This window comes from Oreochromis niloticus, linkage group LG10 (assembly GCF_001858045.2).
Source record: "Oreochromis niloticus isolate F11D_XX linkage group LG10, O_niloticus_UMD_NMBU, whole genome shotgun sequence".
NCBI classification, from domain to species: Eukaryota; Metazoa; Chordata; class Actinopteri; order Cichliformes; family Cichlidae; genus Oreochromis; species Oreochromis niloticus.
The window spans coordinates 26,730,935-26,746,601 of NC_031975.2; the positions used below are offsets into that span (position 1 = coordinate 26,730,935).

The 15,667-nt window shown below is 40.7% G+C and overlaps 1 non-coding gene across 1 annotated transcript; it reads right to left on the bottom strand.

Moving 5' to 3' along the window:
* Positions 1 to 3,751: 3,751 nt before the first annotated feature.
* trnay-gua (transfer RNA tyrosine (anticodon GUA)) lies at positions 3,752 to 3,839 on the bottom strand. The gene is given in 2 exon segments: positions 3,752 to 3,787; positions 3,803 to 3,839. It is a non-coding gene; the product is annotated as a tRNA-Tyr (tRNA).
* Between the last annotated feature and the right edge of the window lie 11,828 nt (positions 3,840 to 15,667).

Genomic DNA, 15,667 nt, shown 5'->3' on the forward strand with positions numbered 1-15,667 from the left:
TTAAAAGAACTATCCAGAAAAACACCTAAATTGCTTACTGTATCAGAGAGGGAATAAGCAAGGGGCCCGTAAGTATCGACTAGTTGTCCCTGAGGAATGTGGCTATCAAAGACAATGAGTTTGAGACGTATGTGCTAAGCTGGCAATGTGTTTCTCTGTAGCAAACAGTGCTTCACTGGAACTGTACCCTGGCCTTTGTTATTTCTTTAATTTAGGATTTTTTTCACAAACGCTGTATTTTAAAATGACAGTAATTCTAGAGAAAGGACTCGCACTTATTTGCAGAGTTAATACTTGACAGTTAAAAAATGTCTTTCCTTGAGCGGTTTTAGTTTATGAGCAGTGTAAAAGATGCTTGTTTTCGCCATTTTACTGCTTTAAAACCTGATGTTGTGGGCGAGGGGAGGACCTCACTATGAAACCGCACACTCACTGCTAACAATGTGATGTCACAAGTCCTTCGCCAGTGGGCACACTCAAGATAAACCTCCCTTGTGACCATTAAAATGGCCAAAACAAAGTTCCTATTTCATGAGTGATTGAGTTAATCAACTCCGCCATACTGGATGTGATACAACCACTGGTTGCTATGGAAAAATGTGTATTCCCCAGCTGGTTAGCAGTGGTTCCTGAAGGTTTCAACCTGCTGGGGAATACTCATTTTTCCCTCAAGACTGGTGGCTGCCCACTGCTTCGGGGAGTCTTTAGGCCTTTGTGGTTTGTGTTTATTCTCTTGATCCTACAGTTTCGCCATGATTGTCACACGTCCAAAACAGCAGACAAGTTAACTTCACATGGGTAGCAGTCACATGGTTAGTGGTCATGTTTCTGCAAAACCTTCGTAAGGCTCTTGGAGATCAGAAGTCCCCCTCTGGCAACCATCAAAAAATACATATATATATCTAGCTTTAACGCACTTTCCAGAGGCTCCATCCATCTTTTATACTGTCTGTGTTGACGCCATGTAAACCTGTGACATGAGTTAAAAGATTAGCAGAAACCATGAGCTTAGCGAGCTAATTCTGACCTTGTGGGTATAAAACAGGATGATTACCCACCACAGAGACTAAGTAGTATATACTGCTCTCTCTATATAATGAATTTACCTTTAGTGTTAATGTTCCCAAAGGCAGCTACCTTGAGCCAGAACATGAAATGAACAACTGGTCAGGTTTTATATTTGATGCATTGGTTAAATAAGTGTGAATTGTTGTCGATGACATAACAGATGTTGCTGCATTTATTTTGGTTTCAATTTACAGTGGTGCATTCGGGTAGCTTATGTGGAGTGGGAAATTTCTAACCTTATCACCATGAAGTCAACAGCCAAAGGGGTGAATTCCAGTGTGTGTTGTAATTAGCAGTGATATTCTCTGTAGCATAAAAGGAACATGATTATTAATGATTAGATCATTAAAACTTCCTCTTTACTGTCACCATGTGTATAAATAAATCTGTCCTTCATGTTGAAGCATTGTAATATGGTTTTTTACCAGAGACTGGTGACCTTAAATACATCTGGTGAAAGAGTCATGGGATTTTTATGAGCCGGTTAAAATGTGTTTGATTTGTCTCTAAATGTTAGATGAGATAATCGGTTTTGCCTGTGGAGAATGTAGATAGAGCCATTTGTTAGTTTGTTAGCTTAGTTTAGCACAACGACTGGAAGCAGCTTGTCACTGGTAATGAAAATAGGAACTTGAATGCTTGTTAATGCTTCTCTCAGAACACTTTATTAGCTACCTTGTGCAGTTTAATATATTCCAATACTTGTACTAATGCTTCTATATCAAAAATATGATAATGCACCTTAATTTTAGCCAGAGTTGAACCAGTGACCTAAGGACATCATCTTTCTATCATTCTATAGTCCTCCATGCTACCAACTGAGCTGTTGCAGGGTACTGAGTAGGTATTGTTCAGTTCTTGGATGCACAAATTTGTTTTGTAATACTGAAAAGCCAACCAAAAATGTTCATAAAGTACTTCAACATGATTTTTACTCCTACAAAGACCCTCCTTTCAACCATAGATCCTACGCCTAAAGTCCTCCACACTATCAAAGAGCAAGACTAAGTTTCTATCTCTGGTACTTAAAAATGAAAAAGAATAAAAGCCTTACAGCTTTTCCACTGTGACAGGTTTCAAATAGCCAGAGTTCATCAAGTAAGCATCCACCTACAGTCCTCCACCCAACCACGCTGATGTGTTGAAGACCATATGAAATACTTAGCTGTTTTGGATGCAGAAACTGATGGTTAACCACAAGTCTGCAATGAAAAGTCTCTGAATATTAAATTAAAAATTCTAGGTTCCTTCTACTTACTATGAGCCAAAGTTGAACCTGCAACCTAAGGATACCTCTTTAGCCCGCCTACAGGCCTCCATTCTACCAAGTGAACTGTCAAAGAGTGTATGTTATGTTGAAGTTTGTTTTGCAAGCCTGAAAGCCAAACCACAAACTTTCTGTCTGAGTGAATGATGACAGTACAAATTAATCATTTTTCTACACATCAATCATTCCAGTCAGACAGCGACATCACCCTCCTTTAACAGGAGTCCTCCTCCCAGTCGAGCAGAAGTGTTGAAGACTATATGAAATGCTAAATTGTTTAAGTCTTGGATGCAGTCACTCATTTCCTTGTGATAGAGATATAGACCTAATTTCACCTTAGTTGTCCAGCTTTTGAATGTTGAGCTTGACGCTTTACCATCCTGATGCTTGTTTTTCAGGAATGCTGGCTCCAAACACTAAATCAAAATGAGTTTGTATACAAAGGTTATATTACTCTACCACTGCATGGTGATTACAGAAAGGTGTGTAGCGCACTGGCTGCACATGTTATTTTCATGGAGATTAAGTTGAATTTGCAGGATAACTGTCTTCATCCTGTTAGCCATCTTTGTTACTCATTTAGTTCTATATAAAGCGCTCCACTCTGTAATACAGTCTTAATATCATTCCAAGGCTACCTCCTTTCTTTATGTACCCTGTCTATCTGAAAGGTTACTGACTACAACAGTCTTTTCTGCCTTCACACCTTTCCAGTTTGTACAGACACAAAACGTGAACACAGACTGTTGTTTCTACCTACAGTGTTCCACTTTATCACCTACAGCAGCTCAGTATTAACAGTCTTTCTAGTGTTCTGATAGGCTTGTCATACAGAAAACTCCAAAGAGTCTCTACATTTTTTCATGTTGTGCAGACACACACAAGATTTCAACCAAGCCAGCAACCTAAGAATACCAGTTTCTCCCACCTGCAGTCCTCCCACTAAAGGGTGTTGGACTGTTCACTCCTTGGATGCATAAATTTATTTTGCAAGACTGAAAAGCCAGCCTCAAACCTTCAGTCAAAGTAAATACTGATGACAGTTCACCAGATTTTCTGTTCATTCCAGTTAGATTGAGACACCGACCCTCCTTAACCATCATTTCGTACAGTTACACACAAAAGGCACCTCTTCAAGCCAGAATCGACCCAATGACCTAAGGATACTTGTTTCTCTCACCTAGTCCTCTGAAGGGTCCATAAGGTGTAGAATTACTCAAGATTTGGATGCAGAAATGCTTAACCACAAGTATGGAAGACTGAACATCTGGCTCTGAATATTAAACAGAAAAAAACCACAAACTTTGTGTCGACAATTCCTCATGGTTTTTCTAGCCATTAATCATTCCCGTCAGTCAGAGGGATCGCCCTCCTGTAACGTCATCTTTCTTTTTACAGGCACATTTAAAACTTATGTCCTTCGAGCCGGAGTTGAACCAGCGACCTAAGGATGCCTACCACTCACACCTACAGTCCTCCGCTCTACCAACTGAGCTATCGAAGGGCACACATTCCTCAACTGTTCAAGTTTCGGATGCAGAAACTTTACCAAAGATTTGATTTGTTGAACCAAAGATTTGCAGGACTCGATAATTACCTCTGAATGTTAATCAAAATAAAACAATGTGTGCTGCTAGTGGACTACTGTACTGTGGCTAGAGGATTGCAGTTATCTGTATTTTTACTACAAGTCAGTTTATCTGCTCTGCCAATAATCCCTACAGAAATGAACTGAATTGTTCAACTTTTGGTTGCAGAAACTAATGCCACAATTTGCTTTGTAGGACTGATCAACCGTCTTCAAATATTAAATAATAATATATGTATATGTGCAGCCATTGTTTTATATCGTATATTAGTGTACCTGAAGGTTGTTGTTTTTTGTAAATCTCTGTCTCAGTGGTAACTGTCATTGGGGAGTTACAGTTGTTCTTTCTGCCTTCACATCTCTATACATCATATCATCCTTATGATAAGGCTGATCAGCTTCATCGTTCTAGTTAGTACAGATCTGCAGATCATCGTTGTTCTTGAAAATCTGATCAAGATATTGTCTTTCTCTGACTTCTTATGTGCACACAAAAGCCTCTTCTTTCACCAGCAGGATATGAGCAAGGATTCCTGTGTTAGCCACCCACAGTCGTCCACTCTACCAGATCCACTATCAAAGGGCTCGTGAGTGGTGAAATTGTTCAACTTAAAAACAAATGGTTGCCCACAAAACATTTTGCAGGACAGCACCGAATATGAAATCCAAATGAAAATAAATCTGTCTGCTATATAATATACTAGTGTATTAATGCTTGATGATTATAGACTTCTGGTCTGAAAAGAATATCTGCAGCTAAACTCAAAGAAATAAAGTCACTTTCTCTGCTTTCACATCTCTAAAAACCATAGACACCTACAAAAGCTACCAACCTTCAAATGGCTCCAGCAACCTATGGACAGGGGCGTAATTTCCAGGGGGTTAGGGGGTTATGACCCCCCCCCCCCCCCCCCCCCCCCAATAATCAGACCCAACCAATATAACACCCCCAGTAAAATTATGAATTATCTTGCATATGCATTTCAGTTATTACCAGCAAAATAGTTGCATGTTTAATCATCTGGGAATTTACCCAGATTTCTTTCTTTCTTTCTTTGACCTGAGGTCCTCTATGCTAGCCAGTAAATTACTGAAGATAACATACACTGCACGTACACAGTTAGATTCACTCACATCTGATTTCACAAAGCTGGCATTCAGCTCAACATTTCAGAAACTGGACTTTTTTATTCTTTATACTGAATCTGTGCTAATCTCTGCATCCTAAAAGGCTAACTACAGGAAAACAATCCAGAGTCCCAAAGCTAACTGTCATTTCAGACTTAAAGTTATCCTCTCTGCCTTTATATTGTTCCAAACAGAAAAATATCCCCCAAAAACCCATCCTTTCAGCTGGAGTTGAACCAGAAACCTGAGGGCTAAACCTAACTTTATTATTTTGCCTTTAGTTCCCAGTTAAATTTACAGAGCCAAGGCCTTTAACTCGATAGTGCTGCTCTTTTCCCAGCCTCACTACCTCAGCTTTCTTCCTCCGTTTACTTTTGGGATTAAGTCTCTGGAACTGCGAAAATGCTGTTCAGCACGAGCAGCTTTATCTTAACTGTCCAAAGAAAGCTTTTTACCCTCAGTGACTCAGACCCTCCACCCCTTATTCCCCCCAGGAGAGAGAAACACACAGTTACTCAAACTAATTTACTGTCCAGGGTGGTACAGGAAGTTGTCAACGGGGCCATCCTGTTTTATGTCAAAGGGGAAAAAGCCTCTTTATCTCTGTCAACGCAGAAATCACAGCTAGACGTTGGCTTTTGTGTTAATAATGAGGCATCGTGTTGCTACAGGCTTTGGTTATCCTTCTATTTAGTCTGTCAACAAGCCTTCTGGTGTTTGTGTTTGACTTAAACACTGTCCTGATTTACACCGTGAAGCTATTTAAAGTCTTTCAAGTGCTAAAGTAGAATATTCAGTCTAAGTTGAGTGTCTCGTGCTAAGTCGTTGTTTTTATATTTTAATTAGGAGGTTGGGGGAGGCTGGGAGACGCAAAAAGACGAAGACATAAATATTTATATCCAAATAATACTTTGAAACATAAAGTTTATTTAAGTAGAAAATATATATTAAAGATCCAGTTTTGTGAATAAACCCACTGTGGCCCTCTTTGTTGGATTTGTGAGTAAGAGGTTGCTTATTTGCTGTGAGGAGTTTGGATTTACAGGAAACTCCAACTGTAATCTACATCTGTTTTATCTGGAATCTGGAACTGTCTAGACTGTGTTTACGTGGGGAAAATTACGTCTGCTCATTGACTTAATAAACAAGTGCAGCCCTTCTGTTGTGTACCTGAATACTTGAACTGAATGGCTCCACAATCTGAGGCAGTCCTTTTGCCTGCTGATTCCAAGAAACGGGCACTTTTTTACATTTCTGGCACTTCATGATCGGGGGAATCCCATCAACACTCAGCCAATGCAAACAGCAAATTCGATGGTGATCTGCCTTTTAGATTAAGAGATGTTTTGTGAGAAAAGTTGTCATTTTGGCCCGAAAACTGAAAGAGCATCCAAAATGGAAAGTTAGCATCCTCGAGGGATTTGAAAGTTCATGGCACTATTCCCTGTAGATTTTAATATTTTTGTATGTTTTACGTAGAAATTGCGTCTCAATGGTCATAAATATCCATGTTGAAAAGGTTAAAACAGCATTTTCCATGCATTTGATGTGTTCCCAAGAAAAAGGAGACCATGATTCGTGTCAGTAGCAACATATGGATAGGTTAATGATTTTTCTTGTTAGTTGGAGCACTGACACATTGTTACTGAGTCACACAGTCCACTGAGGAAGGTCAGTGTAGATGGAAAGGGCAGTAAAACACTGTTTCCTTCCTGTGTCCTAATTACAGTCAGTACTGGATTATGGAAGAACTTTTAAATGGTTTATAAGTCAAATCACACCAGCACAAATTATTGTGTCCTTTTTCACATCAGAAAACACTTGAAGTGCAGATACTTTTCTTTAATTAGAGGGGTTTTACAAACTTTTTGCATCAACTGTTTAAGAATTACCCCCATTTTTATAGACAGTGCCCCATTTTCACAGGTGTTGAACTCAATTTGGTAGTTTTTTACTGCAATGTTCAGTAACTGGTCTGAACATATATTAATGAAAGTAAAAGTGGCCAAAGGATTACAGAAGACAACTAATAAAAGGGACTTCAGAATGATTTCCATGGTCAAAAAAATGGTTAAGAAAAACATTATTCAAGAAAATCTTGAGGAGATAAGTGTGTAATTATCAGGGTCTACAATCAAGAGACACCTTTATGAATGGAAACACAGATGGTTTAGAAAAGGTGCAAACCACCGGTTACAGGCAGATTAGACTTCACCAGAAAACATCTAAAGGAGCCTGCACAGTCATAAAAGAAATATTCTTTGGACATGGGACACCAAGATGAAGTTGTCTGAGAGTAAATATGTAGGAGTCCAAATCACACCACATCATCTGTCAGAGACGTTTCTTCTAAGCCTTTTTAAAAATTGCAGCACAGAGAGTAAACAACAAAGTCATAAAGAAAATGAGCTGGTAAAAAGTGATATTATTCAACCAACCGCAGCTCTACCAAATCTGATGCGAGTGAAATGAGTGGATAAAGTTCATCAAGTACAGTCATCTCAATAATCTCTGAAGCCTCATTGCTGAATATGCCACAGTGGAAAAACTTCTTTCTATTTAAAAAGAAACCAGCCTGGTCTCTGTGGAGCGAGATTATGGGTGGAAAGGGTTAACGCTAGTACCTAAACAAACTATATGTCACAGTTCTTGTACTCTTTTGTGCTTTCAGTTCTCCTTTCTCTGTCCTCATGTTTGCCAGTTTAAGCTCCCGGTTTACTTTGAAGGATAGTTTTTCATGTGGCTCTTTGTATTTTTTACATCCTGGCTTTGTTTTTTCTTCCCTTTTCCACCTGGGTTTTGTTTCCCAATCATTGCCCTGTGTTGATGTACTCTTTTCTTTTATTTTGTCCTCTGTTCCTTTGGTTTTTCCCTCAGTTAGCTCTAGTGTTAATATCCTACCTCAGCCTTTTCGCCTCTGCATAGTCCTGCATTTGTGCAAGTTTAAGAACCTTGGGTAAATCATAAAACCACTTCTGGGGCTTCGGATCTCAAACTCCAACTGTACCAACTGTATGTAAAAGGCCTTGGAAACAGGTCAAAAGAAACACACTTTCAAACTCCACAAACGAGACCCGATTACAGAAAGACTTTGTCTCACAGTTTATTTGTAATCAGTGAGCAATAGCAAGACTACTGAAGAGGCTAAGAATGAAGTCAAAGTTGAAGTAATGGCTTTGAACGATCTTACTTGCAGGGCTCCACATAAGTGAGCCACTGGGAAATCAAATGAGACTACCACACTGCAACTCTGTTTATTTTTCCAGCACCGTATTGCCTCTCCTGGGCAAAGTAAAAACATAGACACCACCGGGACCTTCTCTTCCTCGGGGAGATCATACACCCACCGGAGGGAAACTGTTTTCCTCCCAGCTTTGGCCCTTCACAACGGAAAGACAAAATAACGCGCTGGTGGGCTCCTGCCAACTCTTGCAGCTGTACCATCCTCCCAAAAGGCATAATTTCCTTCCAAAGGCCTTTCCTCTTCCCGTTTTGTGGAATTCCACCATGTTGTTTTCTTTTTTTTTTTACCTCTTGTTTATTAGATGAGCAGCGATACAATCACAGGAGGCCTACGGAAAATATTTTTGGTTCCTAAATTGGAAGCAGACCTCAGTCACTTTTCCTCTCCTCTGTGACCGGGCATTGAGTCATAATTGAACCTGTGTTTATCATAGCGTATCACGCTGAGATCAGAACAACTCTGTTACAAGGGGCGGCTTCATCAAAGCAAGAAAAGCTCGCTTAGTCACTGATGAACAATCGCAAAGAAAGTGGAAAGAGAAAACAAGACTTGTCTGACCATCTGCTACAGATAAACAAAAAAGATCTTTGTGTTTGCTTCAAAGGAAATATGGAGGTTGGCCTGTAAATAATCTATACATCACTGTGAGGTCACAGTTTCCAACTTAGTGTAGTTTGATAAACTCTGTGAAATGACCTGAATTATCTGTTGGCTTAGACATAAAAATGTCATAGGAAATACATGAATTTACAGCATTAATTGAAAGTTTCATTTCATTTATCAAACTTTAGCTTTCTTGAACATTTTGCACATTTCCCATCAACCACTCTACAAGACGTGGTTAAATTTACCCCAGCTTTCCAAGGGAGGGTTCAGATCTCAGGTTGTCCCAGCTCTTAAATGCATTAGAAATTTATGTCTCAGTAACACAGTAGCAACAGCCTGACAACCACTTTTTGTTTTGGTGTTCCCTGATTGGTTTTAGGAGATTGCTGATAGTCATTGTGAAGTTAGTTGCTAAGCCCCAGCCTTGCAGCCCTAAAAGCCATTCAGTGACTCCAGGTAATCATTAGTTATTAGAGAACAATGTCTATTCCCTGATTGGTTAGTGAGTGGTTGCTCGCTATTGCTAGATGAAATTGGTTGCAAAGAGGTGCTGCCCCAAAAAACTCCTTGTGGTCGCTTTGGTTGCTGGCAGATTTCTGTGGAAGATACCAACTTGTCTGCAAACACTTGCCAACTACTTCCTGAACAGTTGCGAAAATGTGAAGATTGTGCCATGAACTGGGAATGGAGACCGTTTGCTTACAAAGCCAAAGGTTGCACCTTTTCAAAACATGTTGGTTTCTGTGGTAAGGCACAACTTCTGTTCACTGTTTCCAGTTAGTGTCACACTTTTTCAGGTTTCACTGCTGCTTGGGGGTTAGTTAGCAAGCGTTTGCAAAATCATCATAATCTTTCATGCGAATCCAGATGACTGCGGCAATCAAGCAACGACCAAAGCAATCATAACCACAATTTCTGTTGCAGCACCCTCTGTCTGACTTCCAGGAACCATACATATTTTTTCCCAGCGACCGGAGGCGTTACATTCGTCACAAAAGTTTAGTGTGTTAGCATGCTAACATGCGTTTTTACCACATGGAAGTGTTAAAAACCGCAGTTTGTGTAGTTCCTAAAAATGTCCACAGCCAGGTAAAAAAAAAAAAAGGTTTGGGGTAGTTTTTCCATTATAAAAACTGTACAGTGGGTGATTTTAAAAGATAACTCATCTGTTTGGATAAAGATAAGGTTTAAAGTTGGCATTTTATTATAGTATTCTGTTACTCAGCACCAGTTAGCAGATGTGTGTGTCTTGCATTTGTTAGGCCTGCTGCTTGCAACTCAAACTTGCTAGTATTAGCGGATGACTTTCCAGCAAAGGCCGACTTAAACATCTATTCTATGTAGAAACAACCTCAGCATCCATCTGCCTGTGGCTCGGATTTTGTAGTCGTACCACCAGTTTCCAACTCAGAAATCAGGGTAGGTCCTCAACTTTTTACTGGGTTAGCTCTCTATCCTATTAAAATATGCTTACATCGGACCATGACTGGTCCAAACTCTAACAGTGAGGTGGCTGTGTTCCTATTTTTCTTTCTTATTGGTTCATCCTCAAGAGACTAACTCAGGAAATACTATTTCAGTCTGAAGTGTCTGCCAGTAATGATGATTCACTCTCATTTCCATCTGTTTCACATCATAAAAACATCCCAGGGAGTATCTTTTTTTAAAGGTGAATGCCTATGTTGCCCCTTCACAGAGATTAGCTGTGCCTTGCTCCATAAGGTCGAGCCTCACTGACTGGTAAACTGAAAGAAGATAGCAACCTATTATTCATCCACAGTATTCGCACCCCTTGCTCCCTCGCACTGCTCACTGTCCTGATTTATCATCTACAGCCATGGGAAAGGTCAAAGGTGACTGTCTACTTCCTGTAGCTACATGAATTGATGAGATGCTTAAGTATGTCCTACATTAAACTTGTGCTGTGGTGTTGTAACATTGAGAAGGGCAGGAGACAAAATGGGAGCAGGAAGCACACCCCAGGACAATGGTATCATGCATCCTGCATCTGCTGTTTGAGCACATTAACTTACTTTGAGGCCCCTCCAAGAAGATTGTTTTTGAGAGTTCAGGTGGATTCAGTTTGGGGTTTGGATGTTTGTTTTACAAGCAGGACAAAATGTTGGGCTTTAGGCTGTGAGAGAAACAGGGAGTCGGGCCAAATTTCACATTTATTGTCCAGATGCTGACGAGTTCAGGCCTAAAGCTGGCTGGCACTACAATAGGATTATGTTTTTTTCCCTCAGAACATAACCTGGATCTGTTACTAATGGTCATTATGAGTGTGGTGTTTGCCCAAAAACAGCTGCATCCAAAGTTGCCAAAAAAAGCCGAGTTATAGCACCAAAACCAGAGGCAAAAAACAGGGAAACATCAGTAATTCATGAGTGGCAACATTAAATATGATTTTCTAATATGAGGTGTAAATAACTGTGTAAAGCCTTCCTATGTCGGCCCCGAGAAACATAATCTGCAGCTATGGTGAATAAATGGCAAGAAGTGCAGTCAAATAAACTCAAGCCTGAGGAATGCTGCTCGGGCCCCAGTGATAAATCAGGCATTTTTAAGGAAACTCCTACCCAACCCTTTACGCCCATAATCTTTCCTACTGAGGTCTCCAACAATGAAAACAACAACTATTGTTGAGAACAATGCAATCAGACCACCAAGCACACTGCTGCATTTTGTGGTCTTAGTCATTTGCTCCGGGTCAGTGCATGTAATAAGGTCAGCCGTAGGGATTGTTTAGTTTCGCGGATGTTTCATCAGACATACTTTAGGTTTCATCAGCACTTTAAGATTAATGGGATTAATAGGAAAACCGTGTTTGTAACAATTCGCTCATTATGTGGAACAGTATCCAGGCCTTACATGATATAATCAAGACAAGTATACAAATGGAGGAACTGCAGGTTTCAACATTACTGATGGCTTTGTAACAGCTCACTTCTGTCTCCTAAAATTTATGTTTGCGTGGTGAAAATACTTTGCACATGACATTTGTTGGACACTGCAGAGGCGATGGACAGGCTGCCAGATAAGGTCAGGCAGTAGTCTCCGAGGACTGTGATGTTTACAGATGACGCTGCGATCTATAGTGAGAGTATAAAGGAAGTCGACGAGGGGTAGTGAAGCTGGATGAGGTTAAACGCCTGGGGTCAAATCTCGGGGATGATTTGTGACAGAAAGATAGTAGTAAAAGTGAAAAGGAATGTTTAAAAGTTGGTGGTGAGACCTGTTTTGTGTGTGGTTCGTAGACAGTGGCGCTGGAAAAAAAGCATCTGGAGGTGGCAGAGCTGAAGATGCTCGTTTCCTTGGGGATGACCAGGATGGAGAGAGGATATGCTGGACAATGAGCAAAGAACGGCAGCCAAGAGGAAAAGAGGAAGATCACTAAAGGAGGTTCATGGATGTAGTAAAGGGGGACATGCAGAGGGTTGATGTGGGAGAGGAAGATGCTAGGGACAGAGTGAGATGGAGGCAGATGATCTACTGTGGCTGAAAGAGAAACTGAAAGAAGAAGAAGGAAGAAAGACTCTGGAGGAGGATGCTGGGGTGGATGGTGGGTGTACAAAGTTTGAGTCCCATTTGTGGTTAGAATTAAACAGCAAAAACGTTACATATAAAAAAAAGTGGTGGTTTGAACACCATGTTAAGATGTCACATTCACATCACTAACCTGTAATTACTCAATTTTGCAAGAATATTTTTTAAAAATTCTCATTTTGAATTTCATGTCGAGCATAACGGTTTATGTACTTTTCCTATTTTTTGCTTGAATAAAATTCCGCCTGCACAACAGTTTGAGGCCTCCATTGTCGTTGTTCTTGTTTCATAATGCAGGATTTTTAAAAATTGCAGACTGCAGGCTATCTGAGCACTCAGGCTCACAGATTTGCCGCTTGAAATAACCAATATCTAGATGACAAACTTAATAAATATCATCTAGGAAAACCTTGAGATCTTCCATGTAATCAGCTCGAGGGACATATGGAGGATATGGACATCCAAGTTCAGAGAAGATGAATAAAAATGGATGTATTGAGGGATAGTTTATGGAAAAAAGGGCTGCTGTCATAAATAATAAGATACAAATCAATAAATTAGGATAACTACACTCTTAGGAGGTAGTTTTCCTATCAAACCTTTACTTTTACTGCCAGTGCTGTCTTGCTGAGATAAAATGTTCCATGTTACTTGGCCACGTGCACTAATCCTCCAACATATGGTAGAGATGATGGCTTTTCAGCTGTGCATTCATATCAAGCTGGATGACCTGCATGTATAATATTTATATTTATTATTGAGTATTTTGAGGCGGCACAGTGATCAGCACTGTTGCCTCACAGTACATTAATGAAATGAGGCATTTCCCTCTGGGTATTCCGACTTCCTCGATGGTCCAAAGGCATCAGGTGAACTGATGATGGTATGATAAATAGACTGACTCTGTGTTAGCCCAGCTCGAGGTGACACCACCTCAGCCATCTCTGAAATAGATGCACTTCCTCTGTTATCATCAGTTCATCTGAAACAAGCTCAGACCCGACCTCACTGGACGGTTTGTTTTTGGGTGCTGGGACACACAGACAGTCCACGCTGTGATTTCCACTACAAAGCCACGTCTGTTTTCAGTGTAATGTTGCCTCAGGGCCTGAAGATCACAACCTTTTCATACTGTTTTTCTGACCTTTTTCCTTGTGTACTGAGACTTCCCCGAGTCTTTTAATAATATTATGTTCCGTTATCAGTGAAATCCCCGAATCCTTTCTAATTTTTCTAAAAAATAACATTGTTCATAATTTGTTAAACTACCTGCCCACTCAGGCTTTCACAGTAAGATGAACCTCTCACGTCTCTAATCTTCAGAAAGACTAAACCTCTCTCCCACTTATGCTACTGGTCTGATGCCAGTTAACCCAATCTGATGGGAGATCCTGTAATGAGTGTAGCCAATGTAGTAACTTAAAAAAAACCAAAACGTGTTCCTGACATCAAGTTAAAACTTCAAAGTATTTCAGGATTTCAAGTCTTATTTAAACCAAGAAGCTTAAAACAACTTTATGCTCATGTTTCTAAACACAGAGATGTTCCCTGAAGCAGTTTCTCAGTCAGGTGAGTAAGCAGAGCAGCGTAAACCGTTTTTTCCTGTGGGACTCTGGCACCACTCACCCAGCAGGGAGGCAGGATGGAGGGACGCTAAGTCAGCACGCTCCTAAACAGAGCCACATGTCTGCAGGTTGAGGCCAGCCAATCAGACACTGCAGGGTGGATCAGAGCCCTCGAGAACCCACTGGATCATTTACACCATGAGGAGGGAGAAAGCACCAGTGCAAGGCTGGGCTCTACAAGGGAGTGTGCGGTTAGGCTTTTACAAGCGACAAACTTAAATAAACAGGAAACCTGGCTCACATGGCCATCACGATGCAGTAAATAGGTTTTTATATTTGCCTGCAGGAGCAACTATAAATCCTGGAAACATTTTTGGGACTGCCGTAGCTGTTTACAGGCCAAAAGCGAGAGGATGCATGATGGTTATGTACGGCCAAACAGGGCTCGTGTCACTCTATAAAAACCGGTTTGCAAATGTGTTGCAGTTCAAGAGGTGGGGAATGTGTAAATGAAAAAAAGGACTCTTGTCAAACTGTCACTGTGTGCAAGAAAAAAGATGCGAATGTTCCCAATTTTAACGTCTGGCAGTCACACTGAGAATGACACAGCTGCCCGGTATAAAATGTGTACTGCTCCGTTTACTGAAACATCTGTAGAGGAAAAACTGGTTATTGCTAAGCAGCAGTCTGCAGCAGTCCCTCAGCACATTCAGGTTACAGGTCAAAGGTAAGAAAGAAAAGTATGTGGAGGATATTTCTCTTTGCCTTTCCAAGCAAAGCAGTTCAACATGACAGAAAGTGCATGTGTAATTCTTTCGTTTTGTTTTGCCAAGCGGGGAAATCCCCAAAATACCGTTTCAATAAAGCCTTGTCACAAAAGCCGTCTGGTTCTGAAGAACTGGTGATCTAGTGTGTTTTTATTGGCCACCAATTCTTAGTCATTGCATGTAGAGGTCATCCAGCTGACTGCATGTCCTGATAACCTTCATTATACTTCCCTCAGAAGAGATCGGGTGGGGGTGGAGGGGTGGGCGTATTAGAGTCCTCCAGCTTTAACTGAAGAATTCTATTAAAAAGTAGAATATTTAGACAGAAAACTGCCTATAAAGAAACGTGCTTTGAAAGTGTGAATAAAAAGCAGTAGAAATCCTGATCTGTTAGAGCAGGGGTGTCCAACTCCAGGCCTCGAGGGCCGGTGTCCTGCAGGTTTTAGATGTGTCCTTGATCCAACACAGCTGATTTAAATGGCTAAATTACCTCCTCAACATGTCTTGAAGTTCTCCAGAGGCCTGGTAATGAACTAATCATGTGATTCAGGTGTGCTGACCCAGGGTGAGATCTAAAACCTGCAGGACACCGGCCCTCGAGGCCTGGAGTTGGAGACCCCTGTGTTAGAGCATTAGACTGAGCAGTGTTTTTTTTCTATCCAGGTTTGCTTTTACTGCTGCGGTAGTGCGTTTGGGATCATTGTCAGGCTGAAAACTGGCCAATCAGATACATTCCACATGGATTTGCAGGGAAAATCAAAATCTTATGGTAATTTTCAGCTGCCCCACACCATGACAGAGGCTCCACTGTGTTTTACAGACGGGTACTGTTGTAATACGGCTGCAGGTACCTCTCCTCTGACCCTCCTCTGTACATACTGACCATTT